This window comes from Phacochoerus africanus, chromosome 12 (genome assembly GCF_016906955.1).
Source record: "Phacochoerus africanus isolate WHEZ1 chromosome 12, ROS_Pafr_v1, whole genome shotgun sequence".
Taxonomy (NCBI): domain Eukaryota; kingdom Metazoa; phylum Chordata; class Mammalia; order Artiodactyla; family Suidae; genus Phacochoerus; species Phacochoerus africanus.
The window spans coordinates 62,546,574-62,559,465 of NC_062555.1; the positions used below are offsets into that span (position 1 = coordinate 62,546,574).

At 42.2% G+C, this 12,892-nt stretch overlaps 1 protein-coding gene across 22 annotated transcripts in view; it reads right to left on the minus strand.

Moving 5' to 3' along the window:
• Positions 1-12,892, minus strand: part of PARD3 (par-3 family cell polarity regulator) — a 629,826-nt gene that overhangs the window by 283,288 nt on the left and 333,646 nt on the right. The gene's annotated exons all lie outside the window — the stretch shown is intronic.

Consider the following 12,892-nt stretch of genomic DNA (forward strand, 5'->3'; position numbering starts at 1 on the left):
ATGACCTTTGATGAGAAGATGGGCTTGGGCACATGAAAAGCTGCATTTTAAAGCAATGGTCTCCTGAGTTAGCCCATCCCAGAGGATGAAAAATACGCCACTGCAACTGGAATGAAAACATGAGAATTTCCGCTAACCCTCCTACCTTACCATTTGTATTTCACTCTGTGTGTGTTTTAGGAAGTAATTATATACCACTACAATGCTACAAGACACAAATAAACAAATGCACATTACACTGGGCATGCATGTTTTCACATTTTTCCTAATCCAAACCGCTGAGACCATTATAAACCTTAACAAGAAGCAAAATCTTCAGTCCTGTGTCATTTCCTCAGTTCCTATGAACACAGCAGGTCAAAATGAACATGAGGTACAATCCGGGACTTAAATACCTCATCCTGTGGAATTTCACATAAAGTTACCCTACGCCAATCGACTGATCGTTTGGAGGTAAAGGCATGAAGATCTTAGACATTAGGAACCACTTCGGTTCCTTCTGTTACACCAGGCTCAGGCAAAGGCATAGGAGATGATGCAACGAAGCCCCACCACTGTATTCTTCCTTTGCAAAAGGCAGTAGTTTGTTTAAAAAAAATTAAATTCCAACATGCGGAAGAAACTGGGTAAGTATGCTGGTACTTCAACAGGCGCATGTGGAATAAATGTGAGGGTTCATAAAAATAAATGAAACATCATCCGAGAATATGCTTAACTTGACAGTCTTGGCCACGGCCTTTTCTCTAAGCAGGTCACTACCAGTTAAGTTGGTTTTGCAGGATCATTTGAATAAGGAGAAATGTGCCGGACATATCAATGGTTTTATTAACCAAATTAGAATATTCAGAAAAGACTCGGAATCTCCAAACACAGTGGCTGAGAGACTCACGTGCGTTGCCTCTTGGACCCAGCGTCTGGTACCTGACAGGTACTCATAAACATTTTGCTAATGCAAACAAAGTCACCCCCAGGAATCTCTGGGACAATACGCTTTCCAATACAACCAAATAAAATTTATTTCATCTATACCTTGGAAGTCTATGTGTACAGTTTATATACACATATAATTGGTCAGGTTAATCCTTTCTACTGTATAAATTTGATAACAGTGGGTTTACATATGAACTTACTAAACCACCTACATGAGAGTCCACCATTAGAGAGAAACTGTATAGTTTTAACCATGTATTTGGCAGACTCATAGTAGAAATGTATGTGCTATCCATAGAGACATCACCGAACAGAATGATAAGCAAAGGTTTTATGTTCAAGACACTGTGTCCAACAACATTTCAAATAATTGACACAATCTAAAGGAATCACAGAGAGGTTGGTAATGCCCAATTGACATTTCCTCTGAGAATCTACCAAAATAGGAAGCTGAATACACCAAGATTTTCTACAAGGTTACACTGTCTCGGTGCGTCCTCAATGGCAGGGCACGGCATGAAGCCAAGCCTCTTGAAGATTGATGATCCTGCGTTTTGAGAGGCTCTAATATGTACTTCTTAGTCATCTATCTTTGTAAGCACCAGCGCATAATACATTTCAAAGGTTAACCAGCATCTTGAACCTGACACTCAGAATGTAAACAAGAACTCCCCAAATCATGCTTTTCCATTGGGAACGTGGGTAGGGAGAGGAGAAATGTGATTGTATATAAATAAGAGGGAAAACATACAAATAATCTTGCAGGTTAAAGACATTTTGTTTCGAGATGCATAATACAATTGAAGCACTGGTGAAATACCACCTCCATGTATAACTAGCACACATACCTAGTCGCACTGTGAAACGGTCACATAAATGAAGTGCCCCAAACTACAGAGATGAAACAGTAACTGACCACTGACACATTCACTGTTCCCACGGCGGCTATTATCTGCCCCCAAGAGTTCGGAGAATATGATTTCATGTAGCTGCATATGGTGTTCGGTTATTTTGCACCATTCACTGCCCTAAGGCTGATCTGCAATTGCTGTGGGAACCACAGCATCTGGATGTGTGCAGATCAGCTCCTGTATAGTTTTATTTTGTTGTTTTGTACATTTAAAAGCTGGGACTGAACACAATTACTTTTAGCAGGAAAAACACCCTGGATTCTGTTATAACCATAGTAAATGAAGCCCAGTTACTGGATATGTCAAATCAAGATTGAAGGCCTAGGGAGTTCCCCAGGTGGATCAGCGGTTACAAACTCAACTAGGATCCATGAGGACGAAGGCTGGATCCCTGGCCTCGCTCAGTGGGTTAGGGATCCGGCATTACCATGAGCAGTGGTGTAGGTCCCAGATGCAGCTCGGATCTCATGTTGCTGTGGCTTTGCTGTAGGCCGGCAGCTGCAGCTCTGATTCAACCCCCTAGCCTGGGAACCTCCATATGCCAAGGATTCAGCCCTAAAAGGAAAAAAAAAAAAATGGGGGGGGGGGTGAAGGCCTAGAGTGATAATTTAAATTACAGCAGTGCTAAAAATTGTTTTCCAGGTGAGTTGTATTTTGCGTCCTTTCCCTTCTCTCCATTTTACAGCAAAGTGAGGTGGTTAAGAGCGCGGGTTTGAAAATTAAACAGACCTGTGTGTCACCACCAAGTGCTCCATCTGGCCTGGCTTGTATCCTTAGGCCATGTATATCCCCTCCTACATATCCACCCCTGCTTCTGTATACTGGGAGCAATGCAAACATCTTCTTAGGACTCCTGAGAGGTGCAGGTAAGATAATCCATGTCACAATCATAACATGGTGCCTGGCGCATAATAATTAAAAATAAGTGTCAGCTGTGATTGAAAAGAGGAACAGAGGAGTTCCTGTCGTGGCTCAGTGGTTAACGAATCCGACTAGGAACCATGAGGTTGTGAGTTCGATCCCTGGCCTTGCTCAGTGGGTTAAGGATCTGGTGTTGCCGTGAGCTGTGGTGTAGGTTGCAGACGCGGCTGGGATCCCACGTTGCTGTGGCTCTGGCGTAGGCTGGCAGCTGTAGTTCCGATTCAACCCCTAGCCTGGGAACCTCCATATGCTGAGGGTACAGCCCTAGAAAAGACAAAAAAAAAAAAAAGTGAGGACAACTAAATGCTGTATACAACCCAGTAAAGGGCGGGAAGAGGAAAAACTACGGGTTACTGGTTGAAGAAATTTTCAAAGAGAAAATAGATGTCAAGAACTGTGAAGGGTCTATGCTTTTACCCTCGTGGAAAGGTCCTAAGTGAGCCCGCCACAGCCTCAAGGACGTCGGAGAGGAAACGAGCCTCCTGGATCAGAGAAAAGGCGAGTTCACTGCAGCAACAGCGTTAACCAGAGCATCACCTTTTTTTTTTTTTTTTGTCTTTTTGCCTTTTCTAAGGCCGCTCCTGCGGCATATGGCGGTTCCCAGGCTAGGGGTCGAATCGGAGCCAGAGCCACAGCAGCAAGGGATGCGAGCCACGTCTGCAACCTACACCACAGCTCACAGCAAATGCTGGATCCTTAGCCCACTGAGCGAGGCCAGGGATCGAACCCGCAACCTCATGGTTCCTAGTCGGATGTGTTAACCACTAAGCCATGATGGGAACATCCTTTTATGCACTGATTCCTAGGCTAAAATTCTCACAGGTGATGTGAAGAGGACCAGAGACACTCACTCACGCAGAAGAAAACTGAACCCAGGGACCTCGGTCTTTTATACAGACAGGAAGCATGTCTGCTCCCTGCTTTGGAGAGAGACATTTCCCCTACCTTCTAAGGCGGCTTGCTGGACATACATCACTGAAGCTGAGTCCAGAAAAAGGTCTTTGTTCTCAAAGGGTACAACAAGGCAAGAGAACCATGGAGAATTATCTCCCAATGACAGATTTTCATCTGAGCATTGCTAAGTGGTAGCATTTGTATGATCACTAGCGAATTAAACTAGGAATATCATTAACAAATGCTCCAGGACAACAATGTCTTTTGAACAGTAACATTACATTCTACTAGATAAGAGGGTCATACTTTCTATATCAAAGGAAAAGTTACTTGTCAATGTAGAACATGCCAAACCAAACAAAAAAACCAAGTGTGAAAACTGCAGAAAAACAAAAACAAAAACAAACTTTCAGACATGCAAAGTCATTACCTCCCATGGATCCTTTCATTAAAAAACTCTACTTAGATACACTTCAGTAAAAATGCAGAAAATTCAATAAAACAATGGACAGAGCCCAAGGAAAATCCTAGAATATGGTGAAAAAACAGCCCAGAGAAGCCAAAACCAGTTCAGGTTAGAGCAGCAGGATGAGAAGTCTGAAAAGTCAATCTCCATGAGAAAAATAATAATTACTCCTCTATTTTTGAACATTTGGGAACTATTCTGACAGAGAATGGGAGGAGGAAGATTAAAGATATGTACAGAAAAAACTACACAGATTTTTTACAACAATTAGCTCCAAGAACAGAAGAAAATGTGCAGGAAAGGAAATGCAATCAGAACACCTACTTGGTTATGCAGTGGGCAATTCCTACCTCGCCATGTATGTGACACTGGCTACTGACTTAACTTGGACTTCTCATGTTAACAAGGGGATGGGAACGTGAAAAGTGAAAGGGGCATAAAAGAGAAAACTCTGGCTTCCATAACGGCAACTCAGCAGATGTCAGTGACTGGTAACCAGGAAAGAGAGACATAAATGTTTTATTCAGAAACACAGAAGTAAACGCCAGAGCCAACACCTGCAGGAATTGGGAGTGGCTGCCCAGGGGACAGGGGCTAGGAACACAAAAAGCAGAGCACAGAGACCGCTAGTTTCTCAGCAAATGCCTTCCAGCGGGGTTTATTTAATGTTGTTCTGACTACACGTTTGAAATGCCTGCCAGGAGAGGCTCTTTAGGTCCAATTAAACATCCGGATTCTCAAGATCCCTGGATCTAGATTTACTTCAAGGATAAAAGGCAGGAAACCCAACTTGCCAGCAAGGCAGCACCCTGCTTTGGTCCTTAGCAGGAGCCGTCCCCAAAACTGCCAGGCATCTCTTCCTGTGGGTCTCCCAGATGACAGCCCAGGTACAGGGCTGGTTGCAAGTGCTACCCTGGCTAAGGAGCCTCTAGCCTCAGAGAAGCCAGTATCTTTCATGACACCTCCAGAGGGACAGCTGCTTGTCAGCCATTTATAGTTTTTCCAGTCCAGATGCAATTTGCCAATCAAAATAATTTAATTACTCTACAAAGATAGTTTACGGAAACCTTTATCAGGTTTCCAGAAAAAGAAAGGGTGCCCCCCCCAAAAAATAAAAAAAACCTCAAACAAAAACAAAGTTTAAATTCTCATGCAGAAAAGATTTTGTTAACCCTTTACCTACCAAATAATATTGATCAAAGCAACTTATTTTGAAGATGGAGGATCAAGGAGTGAAAGGAGAGGGGAAAAAAGTGAGAGAAAATGAATACTTGATAAGCTTGGGTGAGAAGGATGAATTTTAGATCAGGATAGAAACTTGTATTAAACAAAGAGAGATAAAAGCCTCATGTGAACTTATTTGTCCTCTGCTTCTCATAAAAATCAATAACCTCACTCTCTTCCATAATTCTAATAATAGAAAAGCTCGCCCTCAATTGAAAAAGTCCTTGCAGGAATAACGGATGATATATTGTGAAATCACAAACACTCACGTGAGCTACGTCTTAAAGAAAACTAAATTTGGCTAACCCCCAATTATCTCTTTAACTTAAATATTATCCAGTTGTTTTTATCCTAGTTAAGTTCTAAGTATCTTCTCTACATTCACAGATTTTTCTTAAAATGATACCCAAAAACTTAAGTGGATGCCAGTGCAACATAGTACAGTTTGTAATTAGAACACTTAAAATTTGAAACCTGCCTCCATCACTCATCCTATAAAATAAGAAAAACATTGTAACTAGTTTGTTTACAAAACAAGGAAAGCAAAAGCACACTGTCTGCATTATAAAACATAATAAAACATCACCTAGAAAGCAATCACCTGCATATCTACATTCAAACTCTTGAGCTCCAAAGATCTAAATATTTTGAATCATTACTACTTTATAAAGATAAGGCTACCATGTTAAGAAATAACTTAATCATTTTTAAAAAATCCTAACAAATTTATTGTACTTGCCCACTTAAATTTCCTGCACACCTATCTTTGATTTTTCTGTTCAGGAAAGCAAGAAAGGAAATGAAAGTTCTGACGATACACTGTTAAACAAATTGAGAATATTTTTCCTCAAGTGTTTTTATTACTATTCTTAACAGTAAAATAATTTAACTGTTTCAATTATATTGCTACACAAGTGCTCAACTAAATGATCTTTCTCACCTTTTTAAGAGTATTTCCAAAACTTAATGAGAGACGTATTAACTATTATTAATGAGCTAGAGCATCCCAGAGTAGTTATTTATTTGACTGTTTTTTTTCATTGTCTTTTTAGGGCTGCAATTTGCGGCATATGGATGTTCCCAGGCTTGCAGCAACATGGGATCTGAGCCACCTCTGAGACTTAAACCACAGCTTGTGGCAATGACGGATCCGTAACCCACTGAGTGAGGCCAGGTATTGAACCCGTGTCTTCACGAATACTAGTCAGCTTTATTACCGATAAGCCACAAAGGGAACTTTTGACAGTTGACAGCATGAATTAAATCACTTTGGGGGGATCACATTTGGTGGAAAATAATTCCAGGGGAATCTCTTTCCAAGTCGCCTAAGTATCACAAACAGGATTCCAGAAGGCTCTTGTGTGAACGTTGCCACTACTTGATTAACTGACCAAAGTGCCAGGGAAAAGTAATTTCCCATCATATGTGGAAAACAACTGAAAATATTTGGGGGAAGGGAGATTTCACAACTGAAAATGATAAATTTAGAGCCATCTTCTAAAGAAATAAAAATCAGGAAATGTGTAACATAATCTTACTTGAAGATCATTAAATTCTACTGTAGTAAAAACAAATGAAATCCAATACTCCAAAGGACAGACAGTAAGTACTAGATAATCGACAGAGCTTTTAAAATAAAAATATCTCCTTGGGGAGTTCCTGTTGTGGTGCAGTGGAAAGGAATCCAACTAGCATCCATGAGGGTTCAATCCCTGGTCTCGATCAGTGGGTTAAGGATATGGCATGGCCATAAGCTGGGGTGTAGGTTGAAGATGCGGCTCAGATCCTGAGTTGTGGCTGTGGTGCTGGCGCTGTAGCTCTGATTCGACTCCGAGCCTGGGAACTTCCATATGCTGTGGGTGTGGCCCTACAAAGCAAAAAAAAAAATCTTCTTGTATTATAGGGGGAAATTAGCAGCTGTTATACGTTTCAAGGCAGTGCAGCTCATTATGATATGAACTTACTCCCCAGAATTCAGAGCTCAACACCAAGTAATTTTGAATTAAATGCAGTTATTCAGTACCTGTGATATTGGGTCTTATATGTGAGCTGCATCCCCTCAGCTGATGCCTAACATACTCCTCTATTCTCATTTTTAGCTAATACTGATGGAAAAGAATGGCAAACACAGTCCTGAACATGGCCCATGAAATTCCCATTTACCACAGAAATGAAACATTTCCTGTCTTGAAACACACACAATATGACTCTACACCACCCAAGGCTAGAAAAGAGTCTTAGAAGAACAGATGGTGCTGATTTATGAAGCTCTCTAACCACAGAGAACCACAAATTGTATGTATCTTTGCACCTGTTACACACAGAGTTGGCATCTCGAAATTAAGTTCCAAAATGTAAGCCTTGCTTCTCAGAGATTACTGGTTTCAGGGCATGGAGGAATCGAACTAGGTCATATCCAGTCCAACCTGCAATCGTGTACAGGAATCTCCTTCACACCCTTCCTCCATTTCTCCTGTGCTCCATGAGACGCAAAAGAAGCCTAAGAATCACTGAATTCAACTAACCCAGCATCCTGCCTGACATCGTCTCACTCGTATCCATATTCATCCCAAACCCTGGACCATGTGAGGACCTATCACCACTGCGGCACTATGGAGGCCATCTGTTTTGCATGAAGTACCACCTCTACGTTGTTCAGTTTCCGCACGGCGTACCGAAGGGTGAGCGCACCCATGAGGTGACATGATTTTAATCAGCCTCCTCAGTCTGGTTCAGGTGCGCCTTCCTTAGCAGAGTACCACCCACTGGTTTTCATCTGAACATTCCTGAAAAAACTACTCTGATTCATGGATTGTTGAAATGTACTAATTTTGTCATCTGACCAATCTTACCTTTCTAACAATAATTTAATCCTTACTGGGGTGACATTTTATTTATTTATTTATTTATTTATTGTTATTATTATTATAATTTTGCTTTTAGGCCCGGGGTCAAATCAGAGCTATAGCCGCCGGCCTACACCACAGCCACAGCAATGCAGGATCTGAGCCTTGCCTTCCACCCATGCCACACACACACACACACACACACACACACACAGCAACGCCAGATCCTTAACCCACTGAGTGAGGCCAGGGATCAAACCCCCAACCTCATGGTTCCTAGTTGGATTCGTTTTGGCTGCACCATGATGGGAACTCCTTTAAAGGGGTGACATTTTAAAATGCTTTATTTTGGGGGTAAAATAAGTAACACATGGGTAAGGAAACAATACTTATCTTAGTAGTACAAGACCCTATTTAAAAAAAAAAAATTATAACTCATCATTCGAAAAATCCATTTCTCCTTGGCTCAAAAACAATTTCAGGATTAATCATTGATTGGTTAATGTTGAATCTAAAATAATTTTAAATAAATGTTTATTTAACAAGAAGAACATCTAAACAAATATTTCTTGCTACCAAGTACAAATCACTTCTTAAAAAGGCAAGACACACATTTTAATTTTTAAAAATGTTTAAATATCAGTAAGTAAAGGGATCCTTGCTAGCATATATTGAGGACTTAACATCTGCTGCTGAGCATGAAAGTAACCATTTCTTTTTTTTTTTGTCTTTTTGTCTTTTTGCTATTTCTTTGGGCCGCTCTCGCGGCATATGGAGGTTCCCAGGCTAGGGGTCGAATCGGAGCTGTAGCCACTGGCCTACGCCAGAGCCACAGCAACGCGGGATATGAGCCGCGTCTGCAACCTACACCCCAGCTCACGGCAACGCCGGATCATTAACCCACTAAGCAAGGGCAGGGACCGAACCCACAACCTCATGGTTCCTAGTCGGATTCGTTAACCTCTGCGCCACGACGGGAACTCCATAACCATTTCTTTATTCCTCAATACAACCTCAACTTAATCCTTAACAACACAACCCTTAAATGTCTTCCAATTTAAAAACAATGGGACTTTTTAATGAATTAAGTTTGTACAAATCATTTTTCCAAACATAACCACAGGACAAGTTCCCGGATCTTTGAGCACAAAGGTGGCTTGGATGACAGAACTGCGTTGATGACATGCAACATATTCCTTAATAAAGTTTATTAGTTTAAATGAGTGTATTGTTTAAGATCTTAATTTTGTTTGGCACTTGCATCACATTCTGGGCACTAAGAGCAATGCAACAATACATAGCTAATTAGCTGTCTTAATGCTAACCTCTAAATTGATTATAAACTTTTGAACCATGATTTAAAGCTGAGCATTCAGACTAATCATCATTGCTACATACCTGGTGGCAAACATATAATGGTATCGTTTTGTTTGAGAGAATACAATCACTTGATTCCCAGGAAATCTACCAACTCAATCTTGCTTCATTAACTAGAAAATTGAGGGAAAACAAGATTTTTTCTTAAAAAAAAAAAGCTCGTTACTTCACCTGATCCGTTTACTGATCTCAGGTAAGTTCACAACTGCATTTCATTTGTGGAATTTTAAGATTGCACTGGAACGTAATAAAGCAGTGCAAACTCTCACAGATGTTTACACGGGTGGAGTCTGCTACAGGACCCATGTGCTGCTCTTCACTAGTTTATTTTCACGATTTAAAATAATGAGGCGTAGAACTCTGGGGACCACAAAGTGTTTTTGAAGAAGCCCTTCAAAATGAATCATGGGGAGGTATGTATTTCTCTTCAAGGAAAAGGGGTAAAATTTATACTATACATCTTAGTCCCCGTGTGAAGCCATGTGAGGTTTTTGTGGACCACAGAGCCCAACGGCGGACTTGCCGTGTGATTCTGTCCTTCCGAGCAGGTGGAAGCCCGCCCCTCCTGGGTGCCTCTGCCGCCCAGACCCACGGCCTCAGAGGCTCCTCTCCTGGCACGGAGAGCTCTGGGAGATGAGAGGACACCCCCGCCCCAAAATGCCCTCGGCACCTGCAGCTGCTTCTCCAGCGTATCAGGGACTGAAAAGCAGGTGCTGAATGAGTGTCAGAGGATGGACGGAAGGAAGGAAGGAGGAAGGGACTCTGTGGGATCTGCTTGGCCTTTGCTCAACCAGACGCTATACGTTCAGCCTGATATAATAGGAACGTGGGCCATCAGTAAACATGAATTGTGATACTTTTTTTTTTTTTTTTTAAGGGCCCTACAGGGGGCATATGTAAGTTCCCAGGCTAGGGGTCAAATCGGAGCTACAGCTGCTGGCCTACACCACAGCCACAGCAATGCTAGATCCGAGCCATGTCTGTGACCTACACCACAGCTCACAGCAACTCCAGATCCTTAACCCGCTAAGAGAGGCCAGGGATCGAACCCACATCCTCGTGGACACTAGTTAGATTCATTTCCACTGCCCCACAATGGGAACTCCGCCTTGTGATGCTTCTTCACTGTTAACTCTTTCTTCCCGATTCTGGTTAAATTTCTTCTAATTTATTTGACATGGCATGTTACCAATCTTTTTCTCTTGTTATTTTTCTCTGCCGTTCAGATACTACAAGGAAACAGTGATTTAAAAAAAAAAAAAAAATCTCAGAATTCCCCGGTGGCTAGCGGGTTATGGACCTGGCATTGTCGTTGCTATGGGTCCTTCCTGTGATGCAGGTTTGATCCCTGGCCTGGGAACTTCTGCATGTTGTGGGTGAGGCAAAAACAAACAAAAAAAAACCACCTTGATTTCACAGCTTTTATTGTCTGTCTTGGAAGACATTCTCCATCAGACTCCTCCATATTTGCACACGTTAAGAAGAGACAATATCTCTCTTGCGGGCAATTGCAGGCACCCTTACCGCCCATCAGACAAGTTCCAAGTCTCCTAGGCCCAGAGTTCCTCTCCTACAGCAACCTACAGAGCGTGCGGGATTCCTCTGGTGACACCTGGGCCCTCTGGTGACACCTCCACGGGCCTTGGGGGTTAGGGCAATGGCACTACACACGCTGATGTTTGGGCTTGCTGTGCAGAAAGTACCACATCTTTCTTCTGACCCAGGAATCTTCTGACTACTCATCAGTGTCCAGGAAATGGTAGCAAGCAGACCTGTTAGCTTGCAACTAGGATAAAAATTTAGACCCTTCTCAATTCTTGACTGGCTGAACACACACACGCACGCGCACACACACACACACCCCCCTTAGTTAATCTGACCATCAGGAAGACTTGCTGCTACTCTCTTCGAATGAAGATTACAGTGAGGAGTTCCCATCCTGGCGCAGCAGAAACGAAACCGACTAGGGACCATGAGGTTGCAGGTTCAATCCCTGGCCTCGCTCAGTGGGTTAAGGATCCGGTGTTGCCGTGACCTGTGGTGTAGGTCGCAGATGTGGCTTGGGTCTAGCATTGCTGTGCCTATGGCATAGGCCAGCAGCAACAGTGATGCCAAATATACCATCTTGTTTGCAAACTGGTCGCAAAGACTCTTGGTTGGTTTATCTATTCATTCACTCATCTATTTATCAGAAGCCTATTTTTTTCTATGAATTCTAACAGCATCTTTATAAATAGTCCTATTAATCCTTCAGATGGCATGTAGATATTACCAATTTATGGTTCACTTGCACTTTATGTAAAATGGAGGTGATAACACACGAGAACAGTATAAAAGCGCCTGCCCCCTTCACTGCTTTCCTCCTGGCTTTAAAAAGGACCCAGCCGTCAGCTCCTGCCACCTCCCCTTTCGCTCACCTCCTGGAAGACATCAGTGATGCGGTCTAAGGTGTAACCTTCTTTTCTGTTCAACCAAAAATGGTCTGGAGAGAAGGACTATTTAGAGGCGGTAACTGCTTAGAGTGTCCTTTCCAACACGTATTACTAAAATGTCTTGAAGCAGAGAAAGGAATTAAAATGCTGGGAAATCATTTCATTAGCTTTAATAACCATATCATTTACTTTTGATTACACAATTTGATCCAATTCTGTTGGTTCTCTTGGTTTCCCTTAGGATATATAATTAAGTCTGGAATTTGTGATCTGCAAATGGACTAAAAAACTTGAGCTCATTTTGTATGAAAGACTGTCTTATCAACAATGGCCAGAAAGAGATGCCTTCAGAGTAAGAGGTTCATTGCAGGGAAGGGTTGGGGTTTCGTTTTTGTTTTTGTTCTTTTGTTTTTCAGGGCTGCGCCTGTGGCATATGGAGGTTCCCAGGCTAGGGGTCAAATCGGAGCTGTAGCTGCTGGTCTACACCACAGCCACAGCAACACCAAATCCAAGCCACATCTCCAACCTATAGCACAGCTAACGGCAATGATGGATCCTTAACCCACTGAGCAAGACCAGGGATCAAACCTATGTTCTCATGGATACCGGTTGGATTTGTTTCTGCTGCACCACAACAGGAACTCCTCGTTACAGTTTTTAGTGTAAACTGACTGCAGCTGTGATGTATAGGACAAATAAAAGCATAAAATTATAACAGATAGTGGCTACGTTCAGTTATAAAAATGAAAGTATAGAAACATTTATTTAGGTCATTCACGGGAATAGAAACTGTTTTATTCTTGAAATATTTGCTCCTGAACGTTCAGATGAAAGAGGACAAAGCCACCTGCGTACTTGTTCTCCAAACAGCAGCCAGGCTGACCTGGGCGC